Source organism: Lissotriton vulgaris, chromosome 1_1 (assembly GCF_964263255.1).
Source record: "Lissotriton vulgaris chromosome 1_1, aLisVul1.2, whole genome shotgun sequence".
In the NCBI taxonomy this organism is placed as follows: domain Eukaryota; kingdom Metazoa; phylum Chordata; class Amphibia; order Caudata; family Salamandridae; genus Lissotriton; species Lissotriton vulgaris.
In genome coordinates this window covers 797,608,149-797,627,627 of record NC_141685.1, presented here as the reverse complement: position 1 = coordinate 797,627,627, position 19,479 = coordinate 797,608,149, and the positions used below count along the sequence as shown (strand labels likewise).

The 19,479-nt window shown below is 43.0% G+C and overlaps 1 protein-coding gene and 1 pseudogene across 1 annotated transcript in view; one reads left to right on the top strand and one right to left on the bottom strand.

Annotated features, from left to right (window-relative positions):
* The window catches only part of PAPPA2 (pappalysin 2), an 853,188-nt gene that overhangs the window by 722,964 nt on the left and 110,745 nt on the right, over positions 1–19,479 (top strand). The window lies entirely within an intron of this gene.
* LOC147747853 (MBT domain-containing protein 1-like) lies at positions 3,951–9,021 on the bottom strand (annotated as a pseudogene).

The following is a 19,479-nucleotide window of genomic DNA, read 5'->3' as shown; positions in this document are numbered from 1 at the left end:
GAAACTTTAAAATCCTGTTTGCGCAAAGGAAAGAGGCGATTTAACAGAATATGCATGTTACAGGACTGGACATTATAGACATTGGCTAATATAATATTTCTACATATTGAGTACAAAAAAGTAAGGGCCTCATTTAGAGCTTAGGAGGCAGGGTACTTTGCCTCAAATGTGGCAGATTACTTTGTGGGTTTGCAATGATCCTCTCCAGAAATGTCTCATTAACTCTAAAAGCAATCCAAAGTGCATTTGGCGCTACGAAAAGGTTGCATTTCCATCGTAAAACTTTTTTTCGCGCAGAAAAGAAAATCTTTACCCAGTTTTGCGTCATTTGGTGTCTCATTAGTTCTGGTGTAGAGCATTTGTAAATCTAGACCTAAAACTCTTCCCTCGTAGCTGAAGGTAAACTCAGATCATCCCAAATACGCCCAATGAATAGGGTAGCCGTTTATTCATATATATCAGCTATAAGCATGGTGTAATGTAAGTGCGTTCCATTCACAAATTCACTTTAATGTGTGTGGAACATCCCTTCAAATGCCGTAGTGACGTTGTGGTGGCAATAGGGGCCTGGCCTTTTTCACAAGACTGAGTTAAGCCACTTAACATGGCTTAAAGCTGCCTTGTGAATAATGTCCCCTTTCACGCTGTTTTTTGCGTGAAAAGGGCGGGCAATGAGTGTTGTGGTGGGCATTCCACCGCAACACCCATTGATTTTGACGCTGCCCCCTAGTCACAAGGTGGCAGTGCCAAAATTAAGGCCAGGAAAACCCTGGGCTTAAGTTGGCGAAACGCTGAGAAATGCTTTATTTCTCCTCGTTTTTGCTTTTTTCATGTGTGCTTCCTCGTGTCCATGGTCTGTCAATGTACAGGAAGGTGTCCCTTCCTGTTCATAAACAAACCTTTTTTTCAAATGCTGTTTTGTAACTTACATGTGTGCTGCATGAAGCAGCACACATGTAAGTTACAAACTGGCGTTTTAGGTTTGTTTATGCGCAGGAAAGGACACCTTCCTGTACATAAACAAACCTCCCTGCTTGCAGACACACTTGCACTCTGGTGCAAGGGTGCCTGCGTTAGCGCTAAGTTGTGAAACTTAACCCCATCGCAGGGGGAAACGCCAGGCTGCTCCATATCGTTGTGAATATGGTGCAGCCTTGCGTTTCTGAAGTGGTGGAGAGAGGCGTTAAGCCAAGAAGGCTAACGCCTTTCTCCGCCACTTCCTTGTGAATATCCGATCCAGTATTTTCCCAGGTGGGCTGCTCTATAAACACACATATTTCACAAACAGCATCCTTATTCTTCTCCCGTAGGCCGCCTTAAACATTCACACACTTCATACACAATCCCCCCACTCTTCCCAGAAAGAGTGCTCTATAAACCTATTAACTTCACACACAACACCCATACTCTTCCCTCGTAGGCTGCTCTAGAAACACACAAACTTCACACACAAAACCCACACTCTAAACGGATAGGCGTCTCTGTAAAACAACAAACTGCACTCACAACACTCACTCTCTTGCCAGATATGCTGCCCTGTAAACCCACAAACTTCACACACAACACCCACACTCTTCCCACATAGGCTGCTGTGTAAACCAACAAACTACACACACAGTCCCCTCACTCCTGCAAAATAGGAAGATTATAAATGCAAAAAAGTGACACACAGTACTCACTCTCTTCTCACATAGACTCAGAGACTGCTCCATAAACCCACACTTTCAACATACAACCCCCACACTCTTCCATAACAGTCCTCTTTCAAATCCCACAAACTTCACACGCAGCCCCCACACTCTTTCATAACATGCCACTCAATAAATCCACAAACGTCACACGGCCCCCACACTCTTCCAACATAAGCTGTTCTATAAACACACACCCTTCCAACCACACCCAACTAAGAGAGTAGTCTCCTAAGCAGAGATGGTAAGTATCTGGAAAAGGTGACTAGCTTCATTCGGCCACAGAAGCACTTTGAGCCCCTGTCAGGGGCATGAGGTTGTATACAAATATGGTACAATGCAATGCAGAAATTCAAAATGACAGAAGTGGTGTGGTAGCTTTCTCCCTACTTCTCTCAAGGACGTCAAAGCACAGGATGGGGAGGGAGCACCAGCTGAAAATAAACCTAATCTCCGGATCCAAACTGGCAACAGCTGAAAGACATGTTAACTAATTGCATGGCTACTTTGGGACTCTGCCTCTCACAACAGAAGAAAAGCCTTGGAAAAGAGGGGCCAAAACATGGCCAAGGAAAATGAAAACAGGTATTGGAGAGAGGCCAAAGCAAGCGAATAAAAATATGGAGTGATTTGAGGCCGCACAGTGGCGCGGGTCCCTTGTTCTCCAGTCTTTTTGCTCTTTATTTTTTGTTTCCCTCACTCTTACGATCCCACTCTCATTTCAGTCTCTCTCTCACCACTGTTTCTCTAATGTTTCCCCTCTCTGCCCTTTTCCCACTGTCTTAATTTTCTCTCTCCACAGATCCCCCTTCCCCTGCCTCCCATCCCTGTGCCTACACCTCTCCTTCCCCGCCCATTCTCCCCCCCTACACCTGTTTCCTCTCACCTTCTCTCCTCTGTACCACCATATTTCCCAAAGTCCATGCGCCTCTCATTTTCATTTTCTTCTTTCTTTTAATTACCTGATCCACAGGAATGGTTTAGCACGAGTTGAGTCATCAAAAGACATGGCATGTAAATATAAATGCTACAGGTCATGCTAAAGACTCTCAAATTATAGTTCTTTAAACATGAACCTTTTCGCTGGTTAATACCCCAAATCGTTTGCCTGCTATACTTTCTCCCCTTCTCCCTCCTCCCTGAATGTGCACCTCCTAAAGACGTTCGTTCTCTCAAAATGTATGCCCGCCTCCTTTACTCCTTCACCCTCTCTAAATACTGCTTCATCCTTCCAAAATGGCTTTTTCTCCTATACTTCTTCACAATCAATTCCCTGCCTACTTTGGAATCATCCAAAATCCCATTTTCTTTTGACTTTTCTCTTGTACCAAATCATCTACTCCCTCCATCTCTTGTAACGTCAGTACCAACTTTCTGCTTTCTTCTTATAGCATTACCGCCCACTCCCTGCTTCTGTCTTGTGACATCACTTCCCACTTCCTGTGCGCCTCTGGGATCAGGGTGCACTCTCCGCCTGTCTCTGTCATCACTTCTAACTGTCCAATTGTGTACTTGTGATATCACTGACTATTGACTTGTCTCTTGTGGTGTCAGATTTGGTGATGTCATGCCCCCTCCCTGCTCGTTTCCTGATGTGTCAGTGACACTCGCTGTTATTCCTTGTGATATCACTTCCTGTTTGTCTCCTGCGTGAATAACCACTCATAGCTTCTCTCTAGCATCAGTGCCCGCCCTACCCTTGTCGCACGTGACATCAGTGCCACAAGCCTATTGGTGATATTACTGCCCCCTCCTAGATTATTTCTTTGGCATTGTCTCTGTGGCATCGTGTTGCCTTAGTACCACTGGCCGAACAATGTTGCAATCACAAAATCACTTTTAGGTCCACTTCTAGAATAGATTGTTTTCGGATCTGCTCCCTCATTTTAGCTTCTCTCGCCTGGTGTATCTTTTCACCCATCTTCTCCCAACATATGTGTGAGGTCACTGTTATTGGCAAACACTTTACAAGGGACTGTGTTCCAAAGACATTTAGTAGCCACATGTAATAAAGAACAGAGGCAGGCAGGTACATATAGAAACTCTAAACCCAATTCTTCGGCACTAAATCTCTCTTGTAGCTAGCCAAGAACATCAGTTCAACATGCTACTCAGTTTGATCTCAGTTTTTTCTCAAAGAGGTTTTGATGCCTCTTATGGTTTTTGCTTGATGTAGTAGCTGCCTGTTCCATTACTTTCCTGCTCGAAAGTTCCTTGAACAAAAGACTATTCTTCTCCTTCCAGAAACTCTTCATTCATCTGCTATGTTGTTGTTCTCGTATGTCGTTTGTACTGTTGTGACTTGGCCTTTTTATTCCACTTTGGCACGATGGATTGGCTGTCTTTAGTAGCTTGTGGAGCAGGGGATTGTAACTGGTACCCGGTTAAATGACACCAGCCTACAGGGCACAGGTCAGGGGATTTGGTCTATCCACTGATCATGTTCATCTTCTCATCCTTCAAAATGGATTCCTAGGAGGCGAGGGATGCTGCACGTTTCTGTAGAGACACACACTCGTTTGGGTTCCATAAGATCAACAGCTTCCGGTTTTACTCCAACAAGAAACCCGTGACTTTGAACATGCTTAGTAAATAACTTCACAGGCGCGGCAACTGAGCCTGTTTCTTCTGAGGTAGTCAAACCATTCGAACGCTAGCTTTGCATAACCTCGGGGCGAGGTCATGTGAATTTCACAGAAGCCAACAGGAAATACAGAAGCACAGGAGGCAATATAGCAAAACCAGTCTGCGTTCATGAGTTCACCAGCAGTGAACACCTTTCTCATAGTTGCAGGCACAAATAGCCGAAAGGTTCAAGGGATCGATAGCTTCCTGTTTCACCCCTCTTTAAACCTTTTCCTCTTTTTCCACTACCATTACCTTAATAAATAAACGTGGTAGTGTATCCATCTGTCTATCTTGCTGTTTTGTGAAATCAATTATGTTGAATCTATGCTCTATACTTCATGACCACCCTAAGTGATGAATGAGTGGGCCATACTTGAGGCACCAGAAGTCATCAGTTTTGTCTTCACTTTCTTCATAAGCGAATTGTAACCATCCATCGATTACACTGTCCACAAATGCCACGCCTATGCGGCAAAGGTGTGTTTTGTCCACGACTTCTAGCGCATGGAAGGCTTGAAAAGATACTGCATACTTTCTTATACTTTTTGAGAAAAATCTTCCGGAAGGTTTTGTCACCAGTAAGTCGTTTTACTAAAAGCAGTTTCCAGTTTGTGTACTTGTGTTGTACAAGTTCGAGGTGGAACTAAGGGCTTACCACTAGTTGAGCACTGACAAACCAAATGAACATAAGGGCACCAGATATTACACCACGAGTCTAGACTTGAATCATTTTCTAAGTCCTCATATCGAAGCAAAGCATTACAATTCGCTAACTTCGCTATCCCTTCAATCCAAAAGTCTTTGGGAGTCGAAGTTTGGGTCTTCTTCTCTCACGCTAAGGGGTGCAACGTCGACACCTGCAGTCCTTGCGGTGCAGGATGGGCCCCCAAACCTTCAAGAAGTCCCAACTCTTCAGGGGAACCCATTCTGACCAAAGCCAATGTATATCTGTGAAATATTGGAGACTCAGGGGCTCATCTACACATTCTGCAGGGGGACCCCATCATTTTGCGTTAGTCCACTGCTCACGTCTTCCAAAATATCATCCCAGCCGTTTTCCATTGGTGCATGTTTGAAAGGAGAAGCAGAAGCTGCTATAAAATTACTGCTTGTGATATACTTACCGCACATAAATCCTTCCATATGGTTTGCTGGCGTTGGTTTTGATTGATTTTGCAATGTGGCTTGATGCTGAGCATAAGCTGCTAGCTTTGCAACCTGAGGTTGTTTCTGAAGCACTTTTGGCTGTTTTGTTGGAGATTTGCTCTGAAGTCGTGCAGAAATATCTGCTTTCTTTGAGTTATAGGAATAACTTCTCGAACATGAAACACTACAGTAACAATTTATTTTAGAATTAAATCAGGCTTAATTTGAGCCGGTGGTTTCCGGTGCTCGGCACTGACACTTACTTGTCAACACCTGCACTTAAGACAGTCTGCCATGTGGTGGCACTGTTCGTCTAAATTGCAGATGAACACAACAGCTGTTAATTAATTGAATATCCAATAAAAATGACTAATGCCTGTCCCATAAAATATGAATTGTCACACTTCTATGAGTGCGATGGTTAGTAGTTGTGTTGGTTCTGTCATTGGAGGCACTGGCAGGGGAATGGGTGGTGCAAGCTGCAGTGGCTTATGGAAACAATTTTTTTTGATAAAACCTGCAGGTTATGCAGCAGATGATGGGTCATGTGGCAAATTCATATTGATGTGGAAAACGCAGTAACAGCATAATTGCATAATTCCAATGGCTCTGTTTATGAGTGACTTCAAACTAGCTCTACTATTGTATTAGATGAACTAACCCATCTTTATTGCCTCTAGCTTTCCAGCCATTGGCTTGCCTTCATGTAATTGTCCTGAGCCGTGGTAAACTACCAGGTTCCTTTTTCACCTGCTATATTGATATATCTGGCACACAAATGCGGAGTTATGAATAGTAAATCTATACTCGCTCTATATGCCCTTACACATTGACGTCATTTAGGGGTCTCCAGGAGTTGCAGCTGTGGCTCCTGGCTTGCTCCTTGTGACTCCTGACACGGTCTTTGCAATTCCTGGCCTGAGAGATCACAAAGGCAGGAACAGAAGGAAAATGGGGCTCGTCTGATCCCCCTTTACCTTTTGTTGCTCTCCCAAAACTCGGATGTTTCAGTTTATTTGTTTATCTTCAGTGACTCCACAAGGGATCTTTAGGGAGCACCCAAGTGCCACAGATAAAACTGGTGTGGCCACCTACACTGTGGACCAGGCTCCACACTCAGACACACACCCACACCCACACACACACATACGCAGGCATGCACACACACACACACACAATCAATCAATCAATCAGGACATTTGTTAAGCGTGCTACATACCCGTGAGGGCCTCAAGGCGCTGGGGGGGGGGGCGGGGGGGGGGGGCTGCTACTGATCGAAGAGCCAGGTCTTGAGAAGTCGTCTGAAGGCCAGGAGGTCTTCGGTCTGCCATAGGTTGGTGGGGAGGGTGTTCCAGGTCTTGGAGGCGAGGTGGGAGAAGGAACTGCCGCCCCCGGTTGTTTTTCGGATGCGTGGCACCGTTCGGTGTTCCTGCGTAGAGGGCATTTCCATAGTCCAGCCTACTGGAGACGAGAGCCTGTGTTACTGTTCTTCTTGTTTTGGTGGGGATCCACTTGAAGATTCTGCGGAGCATTCGTAGGGTGTTGAAGCAGGATGAGGAGACGGCATTGACCTGTTTGGTCATGAAGAGGGTGGAGTCGAGGATGACTCCCAGGTTGCGTGCGTGGTCCGTGGGTGTCAGGGCTATTCCCAGCGATGTCGGCCACCAGGAGTCGTCCCATGCTGAGGGGGTGGAGCTGAGGATGAGGACCGCCGCCTTGTCCGAGTTCAGCTTCAGTTGGCTGTTCCTCATTGATTCGGCGATGGCCTTCATTCCTTCGTGGAGGTTGGTTTTGGCGGTGTGAGAGTCTTTGGTGAGGGAGATGATCAGCTGGGTGTCGTCAGTGTAGGAGATGATGTTGAGGTTCTGCTGGCGGCGGACGTAGGCGAGGGGTGCCATGTATATGTTGAACAGTGTTGGGCTGAGGGGGGAGCTCTGGGGTATGCTGCAGATGATCTTGGTGGTGGTGGAGCTGAAGGGGGGAGGCGGACGCTCTGTGTTGTGCCGGAGAGGAAGGATGTGGTCCAGTCCAGGGCCTTCTCTTGGATCCCGGCGTAGTGTAGGTGTATTCGTAGTGTCTGGTGGCAGACCGTGTCGAAGGCGGCTGACAGGTCCAGGAATATGAGGGCTGCTCTTTCTCCATTGTCGATCAGGGTCCTGATGTCGTAGGTGGCGGCAATGAGGGCGGTTTCGGTGCTGTGGTTGCTGCGGAAGCCGGACTGGGACGGGTCCAGCATGTTGTTGTCCTCGAGGTAGCGAGTCAGTTGCTATATATATATATATATATGGTATTTTAGTCCAGGTGGACCAGAATGTCCCAAAATACCAACTCTCTCTTGATACACCTATATGTTTTTCGATGCGTGCAAATTATCATCCCCTGTGATATTGACATCCTATTTTCAAAAGAATAAACAAACAGATAAAGAGAAAAAATGTGTGTTAAGTGAAAATAAAAACGTATTCATATGTACATATAAAACAAATACCAATATTTTCTAAGTTACAGAAAAGATTTGCAAACAATATCCTTCTACTCCAGTTGCACATATATCACACCAGGTGAACAGCTAACTCCTCATTTGAGTTCATGCCCACAGGCTGTGAAGTCCCAAAGTCTATGATATACTTAGACTCCATTATTCTCAATTTATGTAATCTGTCCCTCCTCTTGCAGCCTGTGCTACGGCATCTAGAACTACATAGGCCAGCAAGTTGTCATTTTGACCATGATAGATTTTAAAATGACAAGCAACTGGATACAGTTCATTATTGTTCCGTATTGCTCTTTTATGTTCCAGTACTCTCATTTTTGCTCAATGTATGGTACTGCCTATATAGTACTTATGCCAAGGACATATGAGGCAATAAACACAATACTCAGTGTTACAATCAAAGGGCATTTTGATAGTACACAGTCTGGTACTATTTGGTACTTTTATATTGACACAATTTTTACTTCCTTTGCAGGCTTTGCACTTCATACAGCACTCAAATCCCACAACATTTTTCTTTTTTACCATTCCAGATGACACAGCATTTTTACTCAGTTCATCTTTTAGGGACTCTCCTTTCCTAAAGGTAATCTGTGGGGTATCATTTAAGCATTTGTTCAGCAGCCCATCTGTTTTTAAAATGGGCCAATTCTGAGTTAGTATCTTACAAATTTTATATGCCTGGCTGTAATATGTGGTTATGAACCTAATTGTACCTTCACTGCTCTCCAGGTCCTTTTGTTTTGGTGTAAGTAAATCTGACCTTTCGAGTGTGTCAACCTTCATAACTGCTTGTTCTATTGTCTTTTTAGAGTACCCTCTACTAGCAAATCTACTGCACATTTCGGATTTCTCTTTCTCTAATTCTTCATGGGTTCCACTATTTCTTTTAGGTCTTATCAGTTCCCCGTATGGGATACTTTGTATCAAACTGTACGGATGAGCGCTGGTGGCATATAATAGACTATTACCTGCCGTGGTTTTTCTATGCAGTTTCGTCACTAACTCATTATCCTGTACCTCTACTTTGACATCAAGAAACACAATCTTTTTCCTGCTCGCCATGCGGGCGGTGGCGATCCACCCGACAACTTTGTCCGCCCGCCACCCGCCCCCCACCCATTTCCTCCCGCCATATTACTATGGCGGGGGGGACCGCGGCGGTTTAATATGGTGGCGGTGTCCATCAGACACCACCAGCCATATTAGTATGGGCTTTTTGAAATGTCCCAGCAGGCTGCACCAGAAGGTTAGGACAGGAGCAGAGAGGTTATGTGGCACCCTAGGATAGGCCATAGTGTCCTCACTTCTGGCCTCACTTCTGGAACCTTCTGCCCTCACTTAAATGTCTTGGTTCACTGAAAAAATATTGCCACCAAAAATGTCCATGATATTACCAAAATATCATGACAAAAAGATCGATTTCAAAAATATTGTCATCCTATACTTATGATGGCAAGTACAAAAATATCAAAAAATAAATATATCATTGTCAGATATATTGTTGTATTAAATATCGTTTTTTAAATATATATACATTGAAACATTAAATATTAAATATATTAAATAGAAATATGATTTAAAATAAATACATAGGTTTTATATATATTTTAACAAATATAACAAAAACATGTAATAATTAATATATATATTTACATACATCTACTTAAAAACTATTATTATAGTAATAATTTTAAATTATATTATAAATGCAAAATGTTTAAATAATATAAAAATATAACAAATAAATACATATGTATATATATATTTCAATAACATAACTTTTTTTTAAAACAAAGCTTTTTAATTAAAATAAAAAAGTAAAAAACATAAAATTCTTAGAACTAGATTTTCATAAATATATTTTACACATAAAACATTAATATTGATAAATATTATAATTTTAAATAAACAAAAACATAACAAATTATAATAATATAAAATAAATGCTAAAATATTACATTTATTACATATACTATTCCCACTACAAGTTATACAAAAGTACGCAAAGTATTATAGTAAGTATGTAAACAATATACTACTTCCACGTCACATAGCGCAAAAGCAATAAAACTAGGTAACATTTGCAATCCTTCCTCCAGTCAATGCAACAGTAGGGACAGTGTTGGATTGCGGAGTGGTAGCATTTACTATTTCCATTCTAGTCAATGGAACAGTAAAGAAAGTGTTGGATTGTGGAGGGGTAATACTTAATATTCCCACTCCAATCAGTGGGACAGTAGGGAAAGTGTTGGATTGCAGAGAGGTAACATTTACTATTCCCACTCTAATCAGTGAAACATTAGGAAAAGTGTTGAATTGCAGATGGGTAACATTTATGATTCACACTCCAACTGTAGGGACAGAGTTGGATTGGAGAGGGGTAAAATGTACTATTCCAACTCCAATGAGTATAACAATAGGGAAAAATGATGGAACACAGAGAAATAAAACTTACTATTTCTACTCCAGTCAGTGGAACAGTAGGGAAAGTGTTGGATTGCGGAGGGATAAAATTTAATATTTCCACTCCAGTCAGTACAACAGCAGGGAAAATGCTGGATTGTTCAGGGGTAACATTTACTATTCCCACGCCAGTCAGTACAACAGTAGGGAAAGTGTTGGATTGTGGAGGGGTAAAATTAGCTATTCTCACTTCAATGAAAGTAACAGTAGGGAAAGTATAGGATTGCTGAGTGGTAAAATTTGCTATTCCCACTCCAGTAAATGCAGCATTAAAAACAAATAAATTATCTTCAAAACATTAAAATAATTTAAAAAACAAAGTAAATAAAGAAAACTATAAATATATAGAAACAAATTCAAATATATTTAATATTACATTTAAAAAAATAAAAACAAATTACATTGTTAAGTATATATCACAAATAACTACAAATATAATTATAAATAAATACAAAAATAGTTTTTATAGAATGTATATTTTTATTCAGAAATTAATTATTACCAGAAAAAGTTAAATAATTTTAATTTAGTTACTTCCTACCTCATAACCCCACAAAACCTAAAACCTACCTTTAAAAAGCAAATTATTTACATGTTTAATATGAATATTTATCAACAAACTAATTATCATTAATCATTAATTAATTATAAGTGATTTACTTCCCTAAATATACCCTGACAAAACATAATTAATTAGCAATGTAATAATTAATATCAATTGAAAATATTAATTATTACTTACTCAAAATTAATTTACTTCTCACCCTATTCCCTCACATAGCCCACTACCCATGTCTAAAATTTAAAAAAAAGTAATTGCAAAATTAACATAATTAATTAGCAATTAATTAAATGTTATTCTTTAAAAATTAATTATTCATTATTGAAAATGAATTAACTTCCCACCGTCTACCTCTATAAACCTCACAACATGCACATAAAATGTAACTTACATTTTTTATTACACACATAAAATAATTCATTTTCATTTAAATAGTTAATACTATTTACCAACTAAATATTAATTAATTTAAATAAGCTTACTGCCCAACTTTCACCCCTTTAAACCCCATAACCCAAATCTATACATAAATGTAATTACAAAATTAACATAATTGTTATCAATTAATATTAATTAACAACTCATTATTAGTTAATTAAAAATAAATTGCTTCTCACCCTATACTCCTATAAACCCCACAACCTACATATAAATAAAAATGAATAGCACAATTAACATAATTAATTATCATTTAAATAAATGTCATTAATTAAAAACAAAAGGGGTGATTCCGATGTTGGGTGGATTTGTGTCATACATACATGTCTTGTAAACAGGACAGACCGACTTCCAGTCGGCAGTCCCACCCGCCTCAGTATGATGCGCGCGAACACTGTTCAGTCGCATTCCAACATTTCCCTGTAGGAGCATGCATTACGGCCATTAACCAGCCATAATACATGCTCCCATAGGGAAATGGGAGGTGTTATTCCCTGCTACCCCTGGCAGACGCCTCAAGGTGCCTGCCATGGGGTGCATGGATCAACATGGGGGTACCATAGGTGCCCCCTCCGCCCCCAACAGGAGGCTGCACACACAATGGGACCCTGCTGGGGGCCCCAAAACACACTTTCTGGCATGGTTTCCATGTCAGACAGGTAGACACGGAAGTCATGCCGGAAACCATGCATCGAAATCCCATGGGCGGACAGGCCTGCCCTTTGGTTTTATGAGCCGGTTCCGACTGGCCGGCAGGCTCAAACTAGCCAGAATGACCAGCCGGTTTCAATTCTGATTGGCTAATACATAATCACCCAGTCGGAATTGAAACAGGCGATGGGGATCAGAAAGCCTTCGACCAAATGTCAGATCCTTTCTGAACTCCATCGTAATAGGCCTCTGGCTACTGATTACTTACAATTAATTAACATTGCACCCTTTACTTATATAAACCCCACAACCTGCACCTAAAATGTAACGAAGCAAAATGAGTATGCAATTAAAATAATTAATTTTCAAATAATTAATACTCTTTAACAACTAATTATTTAACAATTATTTTAACTGAATTTACTCCCCACCCTTTACTTCTATAAATCCCACAACCTGCAGCTAAACATTTTTTTTACTGAATTAACATACTTAATTACAAATTAATGAATTAATAATAATTATTAACAACTCCTGTACCCCTTTAAACCCCACAACCCGCATATAACATTTGCATACATAAAAAATGAATAGCACAATGAATGATCAATTAAATGAATAATATCAATTAAAATATTATTATTTAATGACTTCTAATTAAATTACTTCACACCCTTTGCCCCTATAAACCCGAAACCTACTACAGCACTACAAATCACAAAAATGAATTAATATAAATGTATTAACTACTTATAATTTAACAAATATATTAAAAAAATAAACAATAATTATACAAAAAACGTACATGATATATATTTAAAATATATAATAAAATGTATAACAAAAATTAAAAAATGATGTTATAAACAACTGTGGGGGGTGATTAGGATGGCAGGTGGACTTATGTCTGCCTGCCACCCTATTGGACAATGGGACTGCCCGACTTGCTGTCGGCAGTCCAGTCAGTGTTATTACAATGCAACCGCCTCTAAGGTGGTCGCACTGTCTATCTTTTGTATTGTGGCGAGTGCTGCATGCTGCAGCACAAATATTTGACAGGAAATATATCCCTGCACTATGTGGCAGGCACCATGCCGTGCCTGCCATAGGGAGCATGGATTAGTAGGGGGGCACAACACCCAGATCCAAGGGCCAGAGGGGAAAGGGAGCCCACTGTGGGCCCCCAATGTCCCTTTCCGCCAGCCTTTTCATGGCAGGTAAATCACCATGAAACGGCTGGCAGGGAGGGACATCATAATCTCTACGACGGTGCCTGACAGGCACCGCCACCAGTGTAGGGATTGTGGCTGTCTCCGACTCACCGACTGGCTCCTTGAGCCTATCCGATGCATGGAAGTCGGAATTTTTGACCGCCATCCTTCTAGTATATGGTGGCCGGAGAACATTCACACCATGGTGGTAAGACCACCACCGACCAGTGTTGTTGGCGTTCTCACTGTCATTGTAACCAGGCCCTATATTTTTGTAAATTATATTAATGACTTTGATATTTTAAAAGTCGATATTACCTTAAAATCGATTTTCTTGACAGTGATATTCTTGCAGACAATATTTCCATATCACAATATTTTGGACACCATATTTTGGTATGATGATATTTTTTATTCAATATTTTGTCTGAATACCAAAGTTTTGTGTAAGTGGGAGACCTCTCTCTTGTTTTGTGATTTTCTTCTGGACACTGGGACTTAAGGTTGCAGGCATGGATAATAGGAAGGAAGAACCTCCTAATGGCTATCTGGACTAAGGACTCTAACTTCAGTTGACCCCAAGGACCAGTGGAGCTCTCCCCAGGACAAGGGAAGCTGGTCCCCTTACCCCATCTAAAGACTAGTTGAGGAAAAGACTGGGCTTCTGCACCAAGGAGGAGCAAAACCCAGAGGAAACAGAGGACAAAGGCTGGCGCAGGGAGCCAGTGGAACTAGCCGCCGTGCAAAATGTGCTGTCTCGGAGGCTAGGAGGTCTAAGGTGACCAGGGCTCACCACATGGACCAAAATAAGCCCAAAAGACTGCAAAACGGCCCAACGAGCCCTGTTATATCAGCAGGAGAAGGATCTTGATTTTTGACCCCAGCGCGATCCCGAAGCGCATGGAGTGCCATTGCCCAGCCGTTCTACACCCCTTGAGCGAGCCAGGGCCCAGGGGTCGCCACACAAAGGATCTTTTATTTTCAAATAAAAAATGACTGGAGGCAGAGCGTTTGAGGGCCCCCGACCCAGCATCCATTGGGACTGGGGATGGGGGCCTGAGGACCCCATACAGTAAGAATGGAGAAGTGCCATTGTGCTTCCCCCAATGACAAGTGAAAAGAAGGCGGGCTCAGGACCCTTACACCTGGCCCCAAGGTGACGAGGAGGACAGAGAAGTGCCCTCACACTCCCCCCAATCAAGGTGGGCCTGCTCAGCAACCCAGATCCATGTCTTTGGGGAGCAGGAACCCACCACATAAAACGCATCCTGCCTGCAGGTGTAGGCAGGGTAGAAGAGACCTGCCGGCTCCCACTGAAGAATGGAGAGGTTCTGCCCATGCGGGGAGTCGGCGGGGCAGTGAAGGGTGGGCTCCCTCTGCTTTTCCCAATGCCTGGAGACAGAGGTGCATGGATGGGAGCAGGCAGCCCCGTGCACCTCAAACAAAAAGAAAAGATGCACAGGATAAGGCTGCATGGCAGAAAGAAAAGAGGAAACAAAGGCAGTGGCTACAGGCTTATCATATTTTTACAGCTCCAGGGGAGCAGCCCTTAATGCCCTGCGAGGCTCCTCAATTCAACAGATTGTCTCCCCCTGTGGTGGCCCTCAGACGGTGGGGCCACCATCAGCAGTAAAATAAAATTAATGAAAAAAAAGATACAAGGAAGCTGCAGGAGTTCAGCAACTTCCCCAAAGAGGCCCCAAAGACTTTTTTTTATTGTGCTGACCCTAAGAGGCACATTAGTATGTGAGGTGGACTTTGTCCGCCCGCCATACCAGTGGGAAATGGGACCGCCCGCTAAGGGTGCGGCGGCCCCTTACATCCCATTAGGATGCGCCCGCCACACTGGCGGGTGAATCCTGCATTTTTACCATTGCTGCGGGCAGTGCTGAATGCACCGCCTGCCGCAATGCCAAAAATGCATGTTGTGCTTTGCAATGCACAACGTGACAGGCACCGCTCGGTGCCTGCCACGTTGCACATTGAAATGCAGGGGGGTACCATAGGTACTCCCATATGCACCTCTCACACCCCGTGCGTCCCTGGGGGCACACAACAGGCCCCCCCAAGCAGACTCAGCATGTCTTTCCGTGGCGGCATTTCCAAAGCCACATTCTAATATGGCTGGCGGTGTCTTTCAGACACTGCCACCATATTGAACCCTTTTCCGCCTGGGGGACATGTCGACTGGGCGGAAAAGCAGCTGACGGTCTTTCTGTCCGCCGCGGACCCCCCAGCCATTGTAATATGGCGGGGGGGGGTCATTTCTGCAAGGATGGTGGGCGGATTGCCCCCGCCGGGCCGGGTTTGACTACCGCCGGCTCGGCGGGGGCGATCCGCCTGCCATCCTACTGGGGCCCTATGTGTAGAAGGTCCAAAAAAACAGGATTATCACAAGTTTCAAGCACTCCTAAGGCTGCAGCATATGCTCTTCAGCTGGGAGTGCAGCACACTCTAGGGGCTAAGGTTATGACTGCAATTACTCTAGGGGTGAGGTCTATAGTTGAATATTTTGTGTTCATTACGTAATTCTCTCTGGGTGTTGTTTTTATAAAAGCCTCTTCAGTGGTTGAAAGTGTATAAAAAGCGTGCAGATCAATGAGAACTTCAATTTGTTAATAGATTATTGAAATATTAAAGTTGACTTTAACTATTGAACAAATGTGCATATCCTGTATTAACATTAATAAGTGGATTTACACATGGATGTAAATGATTATTGCATTTACTCTTAAAATTATGATATTTTGTCATGTTGTTTGTTGGTTTTCACCCCTTTAGGGGGGCTAGAGATGATTACGCAATGTCATCAGAAGGTATTTCCATCCGCCTTATGTATATTTATAAATTCCTGCATAGTATTGAGTAGTTTGTGTGTAATAAATTCACTTTTCCTTTTTCAAAAGAAAAAGCACAGACTGGCTAATTATTTATTAGTGCTATTATTATGTGCCCGCAAATGGTGACTATGAGCCCACACCACCTCCCTTGAGTAGGCCTTGGACTGCTCAGTTCCGCTACCCTGAGAGAGTCAAGCACTATAATGGGGTATTTTGTTTCCAGTGAAGGACAAATGTAGACCTATTTCTTGTGCAGGTCACACAACTAATCACCCATTCCCATACAATAGCCCTAGAGGCCTCATCCAGTTGCAGAAAAGGAATTTGTGCATCCTGCTCCTCACACACCTGGAGTCAGTTGGCACCCTGAATGCTGACATGTCAAGTTAAAAGCCCAAAGTCAGAAACACTGTAGAGAAAAGATACACTTTATTGCTGGGTATCTCATTTTCTGTACTGCACCTCTGTATATTTGCTGATAAGGGCCTGATGGAATGCTCATGATATATAATATAATTATCATATTTCATTAGCCTCATTAACGTAGATGACACAGGCTTCTGGATTTATTAATTCTGTTTCTCATTTGAAATATGTTTACAATGCACTTTACTAACCAACATTATTTAGCAAAACACGTTTTCTTTTCTTATCACACAGTTCCAGTGCTTAATTTATGCTGGTGGTTGCAAGTAGTGGGCACCAGCACACGTGTTTGGAGACTGGATTTTTTTTTTTCATCTTTGGCCTTGGACCCAAAGCAAGAGAGAGAAAGGCAGAAAAGGTCGAAAGAAAGAGTGAGACGTTAGAGAAAGATGGAAAAATAGTGACAAAGGATGAAAGCAGGGCCAGAAAATAGCCTATGAGCAAAAAACAACAGGAAGTGTAGGTATGGTGGAAGCGAGAGGCATGAGGTGGAATCAACATCAGGCAGCCTTGATATTGGGCTGCCTTAGCATTCCGCAGTGCTAACGTCAGGCTCCTAAAACATTTGGCCACTGCACTTATTTATTTATAAATTAAGTCCTACACAGTTTGTTTTGTGACACACATACTGCATTCTTTTCTTTTGCCAACATATCATATGGAACAGGCTAAGGGTTGGGACAAGAATGTCTCCTGCATTGCCTTACAGTAATGTCCTGCACCTGCAAGTATCTGGTAGCGCAATATTTGGATTTTAAGCACCAGCTTCTCACTAATCCAACATGTGTGTTAAGGCCTTGGCTAGCCTTGTGGCAAGGGTCTGATCCTGGGCTTGTCCTGGACCTGGAGCGGTGCACTAGTCGTACCCTTGATAGTTGCGGAAGACTACTGTCCATGCCATGGGTTCATGCAGTTGTGGCAGGATACTGTGTTTTGTAGAGATTTACCATGATCAGTACTTTTTACTTGTGTCATAAGAGTGGGAGACTACTAGGTTCAATCATATAAATTTCCACTGCTAATGATGAACTCAAAATCCTAGCACGATAAATGTATGTGTGTGATATGTAAAGACTGAGCAGCACACTGTATGTTGGTAAGAGTGAACCACAGTGGCATAGGTATTCAGGTTCTATTTTGAAACAAGAAGAAGGTAAGGTTAGTTTCCCAGGTGGTGGAAGTGAATTGCTGAGAGGGAATCCAGACACTGAAGTGGGCAAAGAGTAGGCAAGTTCTCCTTTAGAAATTCAGTGAGATCTTTTTATGCTGAGGGACTGCTGATTAGTCTGCCTGAAGATTACCATTTGGTGGATAATAGTAGTTAGGGATGCGGCTTCCAGTTTTCAGGTTGCAAAGGGTCTTTTGAGGAGTGTCAGCCTTTTTTCTCTCTTCCTGATGACTGTCAGGTGTGACTGTGATATTTGGTTACAGCAGTGGCTTTACAATTGTCACTGCACCCCCTGTGGTGCAGGGGGGCTCCCTCTGGCACTGTGCATAAGCGGTGGGGCCCCTGGCCTTAAAGTTCCGTACTGGGTACGTAGATTGAGGGACCTCCTCCATAAACTTTACAAGGGGCCCCCTCAAGTTTCATTACGCCACTGGGTTACAGACTGCTCACACCTCCTTGTGCTTCTGTTGTGGATGGCCCAACCTGGAGACAACCCTTCTGTGAGGAGCATCGCTCAAGACAAAGGCTGAGTCTGGAAGACAGCCTGAGAAGGGCACATGAAAAGAGAACCAAACCAAACCGTGCCTGAAAGTACAGATTGAGGATACACATCTCATGTCTGCTGTACTGGTATAAGAGTGGGAGCTTCTAGTTCCAAGACGGCGGTGCCCCACAGAGTCCCTCGAGGACTACTGTGCCGCTAAAGATAGTGTCAGCTTGACTGCCAGTTTCCCAGAGGCATTGGGGGGCATATTTACAATAAAATGTTGGAGCACAAAGCTGTGCTCTGACATTTTGAAAATGCAGGGATGCACCATATTCACAAGAATACGACGCACCCCTGGGTTTCCCATAGCGCTGGCCCAAAAAAGCTGCCTAAAAAGATGCCTGGCGCTAGCACAGGCACCCTGCCGCCATGTTGCAAAGGTGCCTGTGCTGCAGGGACAATTGTTGATGTGCAGGAAGGTGTTCGTTCCTGCACATACACAATCAATAATGGTGATTTTCACCTTCTGTGTGTACTGCAGAAAGCTTCACATATGGAAAGAGCAAAAAGCAAGGAGAAATTAATAATTTCTCCTCATATCGCCATTCTAACGCCTGGTATTCAATGGGACTCGTTTTTGGTGCGGCCTCAGCTTTACAAATCTGGGGCAGCATCAAAAAATATGAAATGCCCACAGCGACACCCATTGCACACCTCTTTCAGATACCTGCTGAAAAGGTAACATATTTACAAAGTGGTGGTAAGCCATAAAAAGTGGCTTAACGCCACTTTCTAAATATGGTGCAGGGCATACCACCATCGGAGTGTCAAAAAAGTGATGCTCACATGGCGTTAGGGGCTTGTATATATTTCGCTGGGTTGCTGCAACCACGAGTCCAACCTGTTTTCCCTTGTTCCCCCCCCCCTTTCCCAATAGGCCCATTTTAGGTCCATTGGTGATACTCCTCTCTTTAATTAAGTGATGGTGCCAAGCCCAGTAAACCACCGGGTCAAATTAAGCACTAGCCCCCAGTATATGGGAAGGAGTTAGAGTGGAGGTAGAGTAAAAGTGAGCCAGCCTTCTTAGCAGTATGTGCATCACATCCACCTAGCTGGTATCTGACACTCTTCTTCTCTGCATAGTATTACAGTTTGTAGTATGAGAAAGCATTTTGCTTTCCCAAAGGGACACACAGGACTGGACTATCACATTATTGCACTTCCCGGTCTTTGCTGAATTCTGAGCTTGTTGTACTTCAAAATAACCTTTCTGA